A 15,720-nucleotide genomic window follows, 5' to 3' on the forward strand; every position below is an offset into this window, starting at 1 on the left:
ATCACGATCTTGTATAAGCGGAAGGGGGAGAGATGTGACCTGAAAAACTGGCGTCCCATCTCTCTCCTGAACGTGGACTACAAGATCCTCGCCAAGGTGCTGGCCAACAGGCTGAAACCTGTCATGGGGCAGATCGTCCATCCGGACCAGACCTGCAGCATTCCTGGCCGCAGGATTGCCGACAGCCTTGCCCTTGTGAGAGACACGGTCCATTACATCCAGGACCGCGGGGGCCGCGCCGCCCTGGTCAGCTTAGATCAGGAGAAGGCGTTCGACCGTGTCTCCCACGCATTCATGGACAGGGTTTTGCGCAGGCTGGGTCTGGGGAAGATGTTTTGCTCTTTTGTTAACGTTATGTATTTTGACATTTACAGCACGGTGTTGGTGAACGGCTGGAAGACTGACCCCTTTCCTATTCTTTCAGGGGTTAGACAAGGCTGCCCTCTTTCACCTCTCCTTTTTGTTTGTGTTATAGAGCTCTTCGCTGAGACTATCCGGCAGAATGGAGAGATCAGAGGGATCACCGCACCAGGACCAGATCGCCACGAGGTCAAGTGCTCGCTCTACATGGACGACGTGACCGTCTTCTGCGCTGACCAGCGTTCGGTGACTGCACTCGTCCAGACCTGCGAGGACTTCGGCAGAGCTTCGGGGGCAAAAGTCAACTGCGGGAAGTCGGAGGCCATGCTCTTCGGGAAGTGGCACATGGCTTCTTCCGCCCCCTTCCCCTTTGCCGTTAAGCCGGACTTCATTCAAATTCTTGGAGTCTGGTTCGGGAAGGAAGGAGCGGCCCTTAAGTCTTGGCAAGACCGACTAGGAAGGATAAACTCAAAGATCGGACTGTGGAGCTCCAGAAAGCTCACGATGGAAGGCAAGGCACTTGTCCTGCGGAGTGAAGTTTTGCCTGTGCTCCAATATACCGCACAGGCCTGGCCTCCCCATACCACCGTTTGCAAGGCCATCACCCGGACAGTGTTTGGCTTCGTCTGGGGCAAAATGGACAGAGTCAAGAGGACCGTGATGTACAAGGAACCCCGCAAGGGTGGGAAGGGAATACCCGACATCCCCGCTCTGCTGAGGGCCTCCTTTGCATGTGTCACGGTGCAGCGGACTCTTGTTGAAAAGACTGGCTCAGCGGGCAGGTCCATGTCTCGCTTGCTTCTCATGCCCCTCTGGAGACAGCTGGGCTGGGACAAGTGGGACAGCTCCATCCCTTACAACTGGAACACTCCCTGGTTCTATGGGGATGTTGTCCGGTTTGTGAGGGAGCACCAGCTGGAAGGACTGAAACCAGACCTATGGAAGCCAAAGACAATCCACAAGCTCATCCGAGCTAAGGACTCGACCGAGCTGGTTCCGGGACTCCCCGCAGCCACTGCAGAGACAGTTTGGAACAATGTGGCCTCAAAGCGGCTTACCAATGGACACAAGGACTTGTCGTGGATGGCCGTCATGGGAGGTCTCTCTCTCAGGTCATTCATGCATGCCCGCAACCTGTGCAAGACCCGGTACTGCCCCCGTTGCCCCTACGTGGAGGAAACATCTTTCCACGTGTTTTGGCAGTGCCCCTTTGCACAGGGTCTGTTGGACGCCCTAGAACAGGAACTCAGAGACTCAGTGCCCAGGAGCTGCCTATCGTACCATTCGGTGCTTTACGGCCTGTTCCCTGGGACCCACGACGTGGAGGCCATCCAGGAGGCCTGGCGCCTTATGAACTGTTTTAAGGACGCAGTGTGGCTTGCCAGGAACCGCCTCGTGATCAACAGGGAAAACATGTCCGTCCGGGACTGCCGCAGGTTCATCAAGAACCTGCTTAGAGACTATTACATCTTGGACAGCTCGGCCGTTGATGAGGAAGAAGAGGAGTGAAGACCCCTCTCCTTCTCCCATGTCTCCCTGAAGATACAGCCCAACAGTTTGGCCCTGTGATCCGCCCCCTCCCTACCCCCACATAGTCGCCCACACCCCTACCCCGATCACAGATTGTATTATTTGGTTTTTGTTTGATCTCTTGTGCTTTTCTATTGCAGGATTGAGCTGAATGTTAGAGTAGCATGGTGTGCGATGTATAGCTTAGGGAACCTTTGCTGTGTATTGTACTATCATGCTTTGTGTGACTGTAATTTATTGTACGACTTGTAATGACTGAACGGAATATATATACGCGCACACACACACATATATATAAACGTATTCTCCGTTGAGATATTGCAGCCGCTGCTGTGTCCAGGCCCAGGAGCCTTAGCACTGTGCTGTGATGTCACTCAATACCACTGACATCACTAGGTGTAAACAACATCTCTCCTTTGCTGTGTATGTGACTATGGAGCTGTTTGGTGATGTCGTCTATTATGGCCTTCATAGAAGCAACAGGAGATTGTTGCATCCATCTAGAACCCTCAGAACTACAGTGCTATGATGTCACTCACTTCCACAGGCCTTGCAGACTGTAAACAACAACAACCCAGCTTTGTTGTGTATGTAACCATAGGGATTTGTGATGTCACCTAGAACCTTCACAGCAGCGACAGCTTTATGAGGAGCATCAGCACTGCTCTGCCTGAGCAGAACCATCACCGCCATAGGTTGTCAAATAACCCGGGTTTAACCCACACAGGTAAGTCCAATGGGGTGCAGGCATGTCCTCTATGCTTACAGCTTCCCGTGGGTGTTGGTTTGATACCGTTTGGGGACAGCCAAGGAGGCATCTGCAGGCAACAAAGGTAGGTGTGTGCTTGTGTGTGTGTTTCCTATGCAGATCCTAAGCCCAGTGTCACATGCAAGTAGGAGGAGTAAGAAGGGTTCCTGGCAAATCCGGGTTATGGATTGCATTTAAAAAGGCCCCGTGGGAGTGCAATGGGCCCCTGTCTTGCTGCTTAGCAATAATGGTATGGGTTTAGGTTCTGCTGTGTGTACTGGTGGTTGACTGCCCCCCAGCCCAGAGAGTGCATGGAAAATTGTCTGGTAGCCTCCCTGACAGCAAGCAGTGATAGTGCCCATGAAGGGCACCTTGTTGGGCCCGCCCCTTTCACGGTTATCGCTTCTCGGCCTTTTGGCTAAGATCAAGTGTAGTATCTGTTCTTATCAGTTTAATATCTGATACGTCCCCTATCTGGGGACCATATATTAAATGGATTTTTGAGAACGGGGGCCGATTTCGAAGCTTGCTTCCGTCGCCCTATGCATTGACCCGATATGGCAGTATCTTCGGGTACAGTGCACCACCCCCTTACAGGGTTAAAAAGAAAGATTCCTACTTTCATTGCTACCTGCTTGCTGGCTAGCCAGCTAGCCCGCCCTGTGGGCCTTGCTGCTGCTGCAGCCAAAAAACAAAAGGTGGTGCTGCTGCTGCTTCTGCTGCTTCTGCTTGTGTCTGGCCGCTGTTGGAGCGTCCAGGCACAGGACTTCTGCTGCTGCTGACTAAATGGCCTCCTTAATTGGATCATTTGAGTAGCCAGCACACCTGTGCAGGTAGGGCATGACATGATAGGCAGCTGCCTTGATAGCGGGTGGGTGCTGAATGTTCCTAATTGACAAAATAAGATTAATGCTTATGAAGAAATATAAAATCTCATCCCTTCCCCAATATCGCGCCACACCCCTACCCCTTAATTCCCTGGTTGAACTTGATGGACATATGTCTTTTTTCGACCGTACTAACTATGTAACTATGTAACATAACATGGGGGGGGGGGGGTCTCCTGGCTGTTCACACAGGTGTGTCATTGCTGTACATTGACCATGCATTGCTTCTGTGGTATTGCAAAGGCAAAGACAAATGCTTCCAGCCATGCATTGCACTAATGGATTGGTCATCAGCTGGCTGTCTATGTCCCGCATCAATATAGACCAAAGTACAGAGGGTTAGGCTATGCTATTGTGCACCTACCTGATGCATCAGAAGGTGCGAGGCCCTTGCTAAATTCTGTGCACAGACTTTGAGATCTATACTTTAAACTGTATCTAAACCTGCTCCAACATGGACTGACATTCTGGCCTACTTTCAGCCGATGCGACTTGTCTGTCGCTGAACAGTCGCTTTTTATGTATTCAGCACCTATGTATAATGTTGTAAAAATGCTCTAGAAGCTAAAGTCGCAGAAATGTCACACATATTTGGCCTGCAACTTTCTGTGCGACAAATTCAGACAGGAAAAATCAGTATAAATCCTTAGAAAATTATCCCCCAGTGTCTCCATCTGCTGGCGGTATTGAATAAGCATTGCTGCACTGATGGGGTATGCATTAGACGAAAAAAAAGAAGAATAATACGCCCAGAAAAGAGGCGAAAAGGAGAAAAACGTAAAAAAACGTGAAAAAAAAGTAAGAGGAAGAGAAGGGAAAAAAAGGTGGAAATGGGTTTAAAAGTGATTTCGGCGGAGAAATATATATATATATATATATATATATATATATATATATATATATACGCGCACACACACACATATATATAAACGTATTCTCCGTTGAGATATTGCAGCCGCTGCTGTGTCCAGGCCCAGGAGCCTTAGCACTGTGCTGTGATGTCACTCAATACCACTGACATCACTAGGTGTAAACAACATCTCTCCTTTGCTGTGTATGTGACTATGGAGCTGTTTGGTGATGTCGTCTATTATGGCCTTCATAGAAGCAACAGGAGATTGTTGCATCCATCTAGAACCCTCAGAACTACAGTGCTATGATGTCACTCACTTCCACAGGCCTTGCAGAGTGTAAACAACAACAACCCAGCTTTGTTGTGTATGTAACCATAGGGATTTGTGATGTCACCTAGAACCTTCACAGCAGCGACAGCTTTATGAGGAGCATCAGCACTGCTCTGCCTGAGCAGAACCATCACCGCCATAGGTTGTCAAATAACCCGGGTTTAACCCACACAGGTAAGTCCAATGGGGTGCAGGCATGTCCTCTATGCTTACAGCTTCCCGTGGGTGTTGGTTTGATACCGTTTGGGGACAGCCAAGGAGGCATCTGCAGGCAACAAAGGTAGGTGTGTGCTTGTGTGTGTGTTTCCTATGCAGATCCTAAGCCCAGTGTCACATGCAAGTAGGAGGAGTAAGAAGGGTTCCTGGCAAATCCGGGTTATGGATTGCATTTAAAAAGGCCCCGTGGGAGTGCAATGGGCCCCTGTCTTGCTGCTTAGCAATAATGGTATGGGTTTAGGTTCTGCTGTGTGTACTGGTGGTTGACTGCCCCCCAGCCCAGAGTGTGCATGGAAAATTGTCTGGCAGCCTCCCTGACAGCAAGCAGTGATAGTGCCCATGAAGGGCACCTTGTTGGGCCCGCCCCTTTCACGGTTATCGCTTCTCGGCCTTTTGGCTAAGATCAAGTGTAGTATCTGTTCTTATCAGTTTAATATCTGATACGTCCCCTATCTGGGGACCATATATTAAATGGATTTTTGAGAACGGGGGCCGATTTCGAAGCTTGCTTCCGTCGCCCTATGCATTGACCCGATATGGCAGTATCTTCGGGTACAGTGCACCACCCCCTTACAGGGTTAAAAAGAAAGATTCCTACTTTCATTGCTACCTGCTTGCTGGCTAGCCAGCTAGCCAGCCCTGTGGGCCTTGCTGCTGCTGCAGCCAAAAAACAAAAGGTGGTGCTGCTGCTGCTTCTGCTTCTGCTTGTGTCTGGCCGCTGTTGGAGCGTCCAGGCACAGGACTTCTGCTGCTGCTGACTAAATGGCCTCCTTAATTGGATCATTTGAGTAGCCAGCACACCTGTGCAGGTAGGGCATGACATGATAGGCAGCTGCCTTGATAGCGGGTGGGTGCTGAATGTTCCTAATTGACAAAATAAGATTAATGCTTATGAAGAAATATAAAATCTCATCCCTTCCCCAATATCGCGCCACACCCCTACCCCTTAATTCCCTGGTTGAACTTGATGGACATATGTCTTTTTTCGACCGTACTAACTATGTAACTATGTAACATAACATGGGGGGGGGAGGGGGGGGTCTCCTGGCTGTTCACACAGGTGTGTCATTGCTGTACATTGACCATGCATTGCTTCTGTGGTATTGCAAAGGCAAAGACAAATGCTTCCAGCCATCCATTGCACTAATGGATTGGTCATCAGCTGGCTGTCTATGTCCCGCATCAATATAGACCAAAGTACAGAGGGTTAGGCTATGCTATTGTGCACCTACCTGATGCATCAGAAGGTGCGAGGCCCTTGCTAAATTCTGTGCACAGACTTTGAGATCTATACTTTAGACTGTATCTAAACCTGCTCCAACATGGACTGACATTCTGGCCTACTTTCAGCCGATGCGACTTGTCTGTCGCTGAACAGTCGCTTTTTATGTATTCAGCACCTATGTATAATGTTGTAAAAATGCTCTAGAAGCTAAAGTCGCAGAAATGTCACACATATTTGGCCTGCAACTTTCTGTGCGACAAATTCAGACAGGAAAAATCAGTATAAATCCTTAGAAAATTATCCCCCAGTGTCTCCATCTGCTGGCGGTATTGAATAAGCATTGCTGCACTGATGGGGTATGCATTAGACGAAAAAAAAGAAGAAAAAGAAGAATAATACGCCCAGAAAAGAGGCGAAAAGGAGAAAAACGTAAAAAAACGTGAAAAAAAAGTAAGAGGAAGAGAAGGGAAAAAAAGGTGGAAATGGGTTTAAAAGTGATTTCGGCGGAGAAATATATATATATATATATATATATATATATATATATATATATATATACGCGCACACACACACATATATATAAACGTATTCTCCGTTGAGATATTGCAGCCGCTGCTGTGTCCAGGCCCAGGAGCCTTAGCACTGTGCTGTGATGTCACTTAATACCACTGACATCACTAGGTGTAAACAACATCTCTCCTTTGCTGTGTATGTGACTATGGAGCTGTTTGGTGATGTCGTCTATTATGGCCTTCATAGAAGCAACAGGAGATTGTTGCATCCATCTAGAACCCTCAGAACTACAGTGCTATGATGTCACTCACTTCCACAGGCCTTGCAGAGTGTAAACAACAACAACCCAGCTTTGTTGTGTATGTAACCATAGGGATTTGTGATGTCACCTAGAACCTTCACAGCAGCGACAGCTTTATGAGGAGCATCAGCACTGCTCTGCCTGAGCAGAACCATCACCGCCATAGGTTGTCAAATAACCCGGGTTTAACCCACACAGGTAAGTCCAATGGGGTGCAGGCATGTCCTCTATGCTTACAGCTTCCCGTGGGTGTTGGTTTGATACCGTTTGGGGACAGCCAAGGAGGCATCTGCAGGCAACAAAGGTAGGTGTGTGCTTGTGTGTGTGTTTCCTATGCAGATCCTAAGCCCAGTGTCACATGCAAGTAGGAGGAGTAAGAAGGGTTCCTGGCAAATCCGGGTTATGGATTGCATTTAAAAAGGCCCCGTGGGAGTGCAATGGGCCCCTGTCTTGCTGCTTAGCAATAATGGTATGGGTTTAGGTTCTGCTGTGTGTACTGGTGGTTGACTGCCCCCCAGCCCAGAGTGTGCATGGAAAATTGTCTGGCAGCCTCCCTGACAGCAAGCAGTGATAGTGCCCATGAAGGGCACCTTGTTGGGCCCGCCCCTTTCACGGTTATCGCTTCTCGGCCTTTTGGCTAAGATCAAGTGTAGTATCTGTTCTTATCAGTTTAATATCTGATACGTCCCCTATCTGGGGACCATATATTAAATGGATTTTTGAGAACGGGGGCCGATTTCGAAGCTTGCTTCCGTCGCCCTATGCATTGACCCGATATGGCAGTATCTTCGGGTACAGTGCACCACCCCCTTACAGGGTTAAAAAGAAAGATTCCTACTTTCATTGCTACCTGCTTGCTGGCTAGCCAGCTAGCCAGCCCTGTGGGCCTTGCTGCTGCTGCAGCCAAAAAACAAAAGGTGGTGCTGCTGCTGCTTCTGCTGCTTCTGCTTCTGCTTGTGTCTGGCCGCTGTTGGAGCGTCCAGGCACAGGACTTCTGCTGCTGCTGACTAAATGGCCTCCTTAATTGGATCATTTGAGTAGCCAGCACACCTGTGCAGGTAGGGCATGACATGATAGGCAGCTGCCTTGATAGCGGGTGGGTGCTGAATGTTCCTAATTGACAAAATAAGATTAATGCTTATAAAGAAATATAAAATCTCATCCCTTCCCCAATATCGCGCCACACCCCTACCCCTTAATTCCCTGGTTGAACTTGATGGACATATGTCTTTTTTCGACCGTACTAACTATGTAACTATGTAACATAACATGGGGGGGGGGGGGGGGGGGTCTCCTGGCTGTTCACACAGGTGTGTCATTGCTGTACATTGACCATGCATTGCTTCTGTGGTATTGCAAAGGCAAAGACAAATGCTTCCAGCCATCCATTGCACTAATGGATTGGTCATCAGCTGGCTGTCTATGTCCCGCATCAATATAGACCAAAGTACAGAGGGTTAGGCTATGCTATTGTGCACCTACCTGATGCATCAGAAGGTGCGAGGCCCTTGCTAAATTCTGTGCACAGACTTTGAGATCTATACTTTAGACTGTATCTAAACCTGCTCCAACATGGACTGACATTCTGGCCTACTTTCAGCCGATGCGACTTGTCTGTCGCTGAACAGTCGCTTTTTATGTATTCAGCACCTATGTATAATGTTGTAAAAATGCTCTAGAAGCTAAAGTCGCAGAAATGTCACACATATTTGGCCTGCAACTTTCTGTGCGACAAATTCAGACAGGAAAAATCAGTATAAATCCTTAGAAAATTATCCCCCAGTGTCTCCATCTGCTGGCGGTATTGAATAAGCATTGCTGCACTGATGGGGTATGCATTAGACGAAAAAAAAGAAGAAAAAGAAGAATAATACGCCCAGAAAAGAGGCGAAAAGGAGAAAAACGTAAAAAAACGTGAAAAAAAAGTAAGAGGAAGAGAAGGGAAAAAAAGGTGGAAATGGGTTTAAAAGTGATTTCGGCGGAGAAATATATATATATATATATATATATATATATATATATATATATACGCGCACACACACACATATATATAAACGTATTCTCCGTTGAGATATTGCAGCCGCTGCTGTGTCCAGGCCCAGGAGCCTTAGCACTGTGCTGTGATGTCACTCAATACCACTGACATCACTAGGTGTAAACAACATCTCTCCTTTGCTGTGTATGTGACTATGGAGCTGTTTGGTGATGTCGTCTATTATGGCCTTCATAGAAGCAACAGGAGATTGTTGCATCCATCTAGAACCCTCAGAACTACAGTGCTATGATGTCACTCACTTCCACAGGCCTTGCAGACTGTAAACAACAACAACCCAGCTTTGTTGTGTATGTAACCATAGGGATTTGTGATGTCACCTAGAACCTTCACAGCAGCGACAGCTTTATGAGGAGCATCAGCACTGCTCTGCCTGAGCAGAACCATCACCGCCATAGGTTGTCAAATAACCCGGGTTTAACCCACACAGGTAAGTCCAATGGGGTGCAGGCATGTCCTCTATGCTTACAGCTTCCCGTGGGTGTTGGTTTGATACCGTTTGGGGACAGCCAAGGAGGCATCTGCAGGCAACAAAGGTAGGTGTGTGCTTGTGTGTGTGTTTCCTATGCAGATCCTAAGCCCAGTGTCACATGCAAGTAGGAGGAGTAAGAAGGGTTCCTGGCAAATCCGGGTTATGGATTGCATTTAAAAAGGCCCCGTGGGAGTGCAATGGGCCCCTGTCTTGCTGCTTAGCAATAATGGTATGGGTTTAGGTTCTGCTGTGTGTACTGGTGGTTGACTGCCCCCCAGCCCAGAGTGTGCATGGAAAATTGTCTGGCAGCCTCCCTGACAGCAAGCAGTGATAGTGCCCATGAAGGGCACCTTGTTGGGCCCGCCCCTTTCACGGTTATCGCTTCTCGGCCTTTTGGCTAAGATCAAGTGTAGTATCTGTTCTTATCAGTTTAATATCTGATACGTCCCCTATCTGGGGACCATATATTAAATGGATTTTTGAGAACGGGGGCCGATTTCGAAGCTTGCTTCCGTCGCCCTATGCATTGACCCGATATGGCAGTATCTTCGGGTACAGTGCACCACCCCCTTACAGGGTTAAAAAGAAAGATTCCTACTTTCATTGCTACCTGCTTGCTGGCTAGCCAGCTAGCCAGCCCTGTGGGCCTTGCTGCTGCTGCAGCCAAAAAACAAAAGGTGGTGCTGCTGCTGCTTCTGCTGCTTCTGCTTCTGCTTCTGCTTGTGTCTGGCCGCTGTTGGAGCGTCCAGGCACAGGACTTCTGCTGCTGCTGACTAAATGGCCTCCTTAATTGGATCATTTGAGTAGCCAGCACACCTGTGCAGGTAGGGCATGACATGATAGGCAGCTGCCTTGATAGCGGGTGGGTGCTGAATGTTCCTAATTGACAAAATAAGATTAATGCTTATGAAGAAATATAAAATCTCATCCCTTCCCCAATATCGCGCCACACCCCTACCCCTTAATTCCCTGGTTGAACTTGATGGACATATGTCTTTTTTCGACCGTACTAACTATGTAACTATGTAACATAACATGGGGGGGGGGGGGTCTCCTGGCTGTTCACACAGGTGTGTCATTGCTGTACATTGACCATGCATTGCTTCTGTGGTATTGCAAAGGCAAAGACAAATGCTTCCAGCCATCCATTGCACTAATGGATTGGTCATCAGCTGGCTGTCTATGTCCCGCATCAATATAGACCAAAGTACAGAGGGTTAGGCTATGCTATTGTGCACCTACCTGATGCATCAGAAGGTGCGAGGCCCTTGCTAAATTCTGTGCACAGACTTTGAGATCTATACTTTAGACTGTATCTAAACCTGCTCCAACATGGACTGACATTCTGGCCTACTTTCAGCCGATGCGACTTGTCTGTCGCTGAACAGTCGCTTTTTATGTATTCAGCACCTATGTATAATGTTGTAAAAATGCTCTAGAAGCTAAAGTCGCAGAAATGTCACACATATTTGGCCTGCAACTTTCTGTGCGACAAATTCAGACAGGAAAAATCAGTATAAATCCTTAGAAAATTATCCCCCAGTGTCTCCATCTGCTGGCGGTATTGAATAAGCATTGCTGCACTGATGGGGTATGCATTAGACGAAAAAAAAGAAGAAAAAGAAGAATAATACGCCCAGAAAAGAGGCGAAAAGGAGAAAAACGTAAAAAAACGTGAAAAAAAAGTAAGAGGAAGAGAAGGGAAAAAAAGGTGGAAATGGGTTTAAAAGTGATTTCGGCGGAGAAATATATATATATATATATATATATATATATATATATATATATATATATATATATATATATATATACGCGCACACACACACATATATATAAACGTATTCTCCGTTGAGATATTGCAGCCGCTGCTGTGTCCAGGCCCAGGAGCCTTAGCACTGTGCTGTGATGTCACTCAATACCACTGACATCACTAGGTGTAAACAACATCTCTCCTTTGCTGTGTATGTGACTATGGAGCTGTTTGGTGATGTCGTCTATTATGGCCTTCATAGAAGCAACAGGAGATTGTTGCATCCATCTAGAACCCTCAGAACTACAGTGCTATGATGTCACTCACTTCCACAGGCCTTGCAGAGTGTAAACAACAACAACCCAGCTTTGTTGTGTATGTAACCATAGGGATTTGTGATGTCACCTAGAACCTTCACAGCAGCGACAGCTTTATGAGGAGCATCAGCACTGCTCTGCCTGAGCAGAACCATCACCGCCATAGGTTGTCAAATAACCCGGGTTTAACCCACACAGGTAAGTCCAATGGGGTGCAGGCATGTCCTCTATGCTTACAGCTTCCCGTGGGTGTTGGTTTGATACCGTTTGGGGACAGCCAAGGAGGCATCTGCAGGCAACAAAGGTAGGTGTGTGCTTGTGTGTGTGTTTCCTATGCAGATCCTAAGCCCAGTGTCACATGCAAGTAGGAGGAGTAAGAAGGGTTCCTGGCAAATCCGGGTTATGGATTGCATTTAAAAAGGCCCCGTGGGAGTGCAATGGGCCCCTGTCTTGCTGCTTAGCAATAATGGTATGGGTTTAGGTTCTGCTGTGTGTACTGGTGGTTGACTGCCCCCCAGCCCAGAGTGTGCATGGAAAATTGTCTGGCAGCCTCCCTGACAGCAAGCAGTGATAGTGCCCATGAAGGGCACCTTGTTGGGCCCGCCCCTTTCACGGTTATCGCTTCTCGGCCTTTTGGCTAAGATCAAGTGTAGTATCTGTTCTTATCAGTTTAATATCTGATACGTCCCCTATCTGGGGACCATATATTAAATGGATTTTTGAGAACGGGGGCCGATTTCGAAGCTTGCTTCCGTCGCCCTATGCATTGACCCGATATGGCAGTATCTTCGGGTACAGTGCACCACCCCCTTACAGGGTTAAAAAGAAAGATTCCTACTTTCATTGCTACCTGCTTGCTGGCTAGCCCAGCTAGCCAGCCCTGTGGGCCTTGCTGCTGCTGCAGCCAAAAAACAAAAGGTGGTGCTGCTGCTGCTTCTGCTGCTTCTGCTGCTTCTGCTTCTGCTTGTGTCTGGCCGCTGTTGGAGCGTCCAGGCACAGGACTTCTGCTGCTGCTGACTAAATGGCCTCCTTAATTGGATCATTTGAGTAGCCAGCACACCTGTGCAGGTAGGGCATGACATGATAGGCAGCTGCCTTGATAGCGGGTGGGTGCTGAATGTTCCTAATTGACAAAATAAGATTAATGCTTATGAAGAAATATAAAATCTCATCCCTTCCCCAATATCGCGCCACACCCCTACCCCTTAATTCCCTGGTTGAACTTGATGGACATATGTCTTTTTTCGACCGTACTAACTATGTAACTATGTAACATAACATGGGGGGGGGGGGGGTCTCCTGGCTGTTCACACAGGTGTGTCATTGCTGTACATTGACCATGCATTGCTTCTGTGGTATTGCAAAGGCAAAGACAAATGCTTCCAGCCATCCATTGCACTAATGGATTGGTCATCAGCTGGCTGTCTATGTCCCGCATCAATATAGACCAAAGTACAGAGGGTTAGGCTATGCTATTGTGCACCTACCTGATGCATCAGAAGGTGCGAGGCCCTTGCTAAATTCTGTGCACAGACTTTGAGATCTATACTTTAGACTGTATCTAAACCTGCTCCAACATGGACTGACATTCTGGCCTACTTTCAGCCGATGCGACTTGTCTGTCGCTGAACAGTCGCTTTTTATGTATTCAGCACCTATGTATAATGTTGTAAAAATGCTCTAGAAGCTAAAGTCGCAGAAATGTCACACATATTTGGCCTGCAACTTTCTGTGCGACAAATTCAGACAGGAAAAATCAGTATAAATCCTTAGAAAATTATCCCCCAGTGTCTCCATCTGCTGGCGGTATTGAATAAGCATTGCTGCACTGATGGGGTATGCATTAGACGAAAAAAAAGAAGAAAAAGAAGAATAATACGCCCAGAAAAGAGGCGAAAAGGAGAAAAACGTAAAAAAACGTGAAAAAAAAGTAAGAGGAAGAGAAGGGAAAAAAAGGTGGAAATGGGTTTAAAAGTGATTTCGGCGGAGAAATATATATATATATATATATATATATATATATATATATATACGCGCACACACACACATATATATAAACGTATTCTCCGTTGAGATATTGCAGCCGCTGCTGTGTCCAGGCCCAGGAGCCTTAGCACTGTGCTGTGATGTCACTCAATACCACTGACATCACTAGGTGTAAACAACATCTCTCCTTTGCTGTGTATGTGACTATGGAGCTGTTTGGTGATGTCGTCTATTATGGCCTTCATAGAAGCAACAGGAGATTGTTGCATCCATCTAGAACCCTCAGAACTACAGTGCTATGATGTCACTCACTTCCACAGGCCTTGCAGAGTGTAAACAACAACAACCCAGCTTTGTTGTGTATGTAACCATAGGGATTTGTGATGTCACCTAGAACCTTCACAGCAGCGACAGCTTTATGAGGAGCATCAGCACTGCTCTGCCTGAGCAGAACCATCACCGCCATAGGTTGTCAAATAACCCGGGTTTAACCCACACAGGTAAGTCCAATGGGGTGCAGGCATGTCCTCTATGCTTACAGCTTCCCGTGGGTGTTGGTTTGATACCGTTTGGGGACAGCCAAGGAGGCATCTGCAGGCAACAAAGGTAGGTGTGTGCTTGTGTGTGTGTTTCCTATGCAGATCCTAAGCCCAGTGTCACATGCAAGTAGGAGGAGTAAGAAGGGTTCCTGGCAAGTCCGGGTTATGGATTGCATTTAAAAAGGCCCCGTGGGAGTGCAATGGGCCCCTGTCTTGCTGCTTAGCAATAATGGTATGGGTTTAGGTTCTGCTGTGTGTACTGGTGGTTGACTGCCCCCCAGCCCAGAGTGTGCATGGAAAATTGTCTGGCAGCCTCCCTGACAGCAAGCAGTGATAGTGCCCATGAAGGGCACCTTGTTGGGCCCGCCCCTTTCACGGTTATCGCTTCTCGGCCTTTTGGCTAGATCAAGTGTCTGGTCAGGAGGATCCTGGGAGTTTGTCCTACCTTTTCCAAGGGGGGCTGCTACGAGGAACCGAAAAGGCGATCGACAAGATGGGTGTTCGCATCCGTTACCTTACATCCGGTGAAACGCGGATTCGTTTTTCCTTTCGCTTTGATGTTGATGAAGACAAGCAAGAACTCGTCCAACTTTCTTATTTTGTGAAAGAAACTCTCTACAAGCTTCTTGGGGTGAAGAAAGAGAACATCGTCTGTCTCAGAGATCCTCGGAAGGGCAGCTTCATCCTAACTCTGGACTCTGCTTATGCATGCCAGAATCTTTTTGAGAAGCTGAAAAGCAATCAAGACCTTGCTGAGCTTGATGGGATCACGGTCACAGTGTTGTATACTGGAGGCGATATTCCTCTAGTTGTGTGTATGCACAATCCCTTTGTGACTGTGTCCCATATTGAGCTCTTTTTGGGGAAATACTGCAGTTCTGTTAAGTATTCCCATAAGGTGATGAATTCAGAAGACCTATGGACGGGGAAACATAAGTTTTTTGTGAAAATGAAGGAGGATGCTACTGGCATTGGAGGGTTGTGTCATCCACCCTCCAACTTTTCTATCGGTCGGGATAAGGGCTATTTGTTTTATCCCGAGATGCCTACTTTTTGTAGGAAATGTAAGAAATTCGGACATACTATGGAAGTTTGCACGGACACTACAGTTCGCTGTGGTCGGTGCAATCAAGAAGGCCATGTTTCTAAGGACTGTGCTAAAATCGTCTGCAACATTTGTGGTGAAGAAGGCCATGCCTTTAAAGATTGCAGTCTCCGTTCCAGTGTAGCTAGATCGTGGGCTGACCGTGTAGCGGGGAGAGTGGGTGTAGTGCAAGCTGAAGTACCACCTGCGAAAGCACCCCAGCGGTCTGAGGCGCCTTCAGAAAAGCCGGCTGTAACTTCTCATGTCGTGGCGGAGCTTATGGACCTTTCTGCTGTGCCTGAGACAGAGGGGAGACCTTCTGTGGAGGGTTCTGGTGGTGGAGGGTCACTAGTGAGCAGTGAAGCCATGGAGGTTGGCGTGAAGGAGATCAAGCGGAAGAAGGAACTTGGAGATGAGCCACAACTTGGCATTAAACGGCCTGTCAAAAAAAGCTCAGACGAATGTGAGGACAGTCAACATGCATGGAGGCCTTCTATAAGATCAGCGTCCGATCCAAAAAATATCAAAGAGTTCGAAAGCCCGGAGTCACCTGTG

At 47.6% G+C, this 15,720-nt stretch overlaps 5 non-coding genes across 5 annotated transcripts; all 5 read left to right on the forward strand.

The window, feature by feature from the left end:
• The first annotated feature begins 3,036 nt into the window (after positions 1 to 3,036).
• On the forward strand, positions 3,037 to 3,227 carry LOC130346030 (U2 spliceosomal RNA). Its single transcript, XR_008884413.1, has one exon. It is a non-coding gene; the product is annotated as a U2 spliceosomal RNA (small nuclear RNA).
• A 2,075-nt stretch (positions 3,228 to 5,302) lies between these two features.
• Positions 5,303 to 5,493, forward strand: LOC130346031 (U2 spliceosomal RNA). The gene has a single exon (XR_008884414.1). It is a non-coding gene; the product is annotated as a U2 spliceosomal RNA (small nuclear RNA).
• Positions 5,494 to 7,581: 2,088 nt separating this feature from the next.
• Positions 7,582 to 7,772, forward strand: LOC130346032 (U2 spliceosomal RNA). The gene has a single exon (XR_008884415.1). It is a non-coding gene; the product is annotated as a U2 spliceosomal RNA (small nuclear RNA).
• A 2,094-nt stretch (positions 7,773 to 9,866) lies between these two features.
• LOC130346033 (U2 spliceosomal RNA) lies at positions 9,867 to 10,057 on the forward strand. The gene has a single exon (XR_008884416.1). It is a non-coding gene; the product is annotated as a U2 spliceosomal RNA (small nuclear RNA).
• A 2,116-nt stretch (positions 10,058 to 12,173) lies between these two features.
• LOC130346034 (U2 spliceosomal RNA) lies at positions 12,174 to 12,364 on the forward strand. The gene has a single exon (XR_008884418.1). It is a non-coding gene; the product is annotated as a U2 spliceosomal RNA (small nuclear RNA).
• Positions 12,365 to 15,720: the final 3,356 nt, after the last annotated feature.

The sequence above is a fragment of the Hyla sarda genome, unplaced genomic scaffold, assembly GCF_029499605.1.
Source record: "Hyla sarda isolate aHylSar1 unplaced genomic scaffold, aHylSar1.hap1 scaffold_771, whole genome shotgun sequence".
Taxonomy (NCBI): Eukaryota; Metazoa; Chordata; class Amphibia; order Anura; family Hylidae; genus Hyla; species Hyla sarda.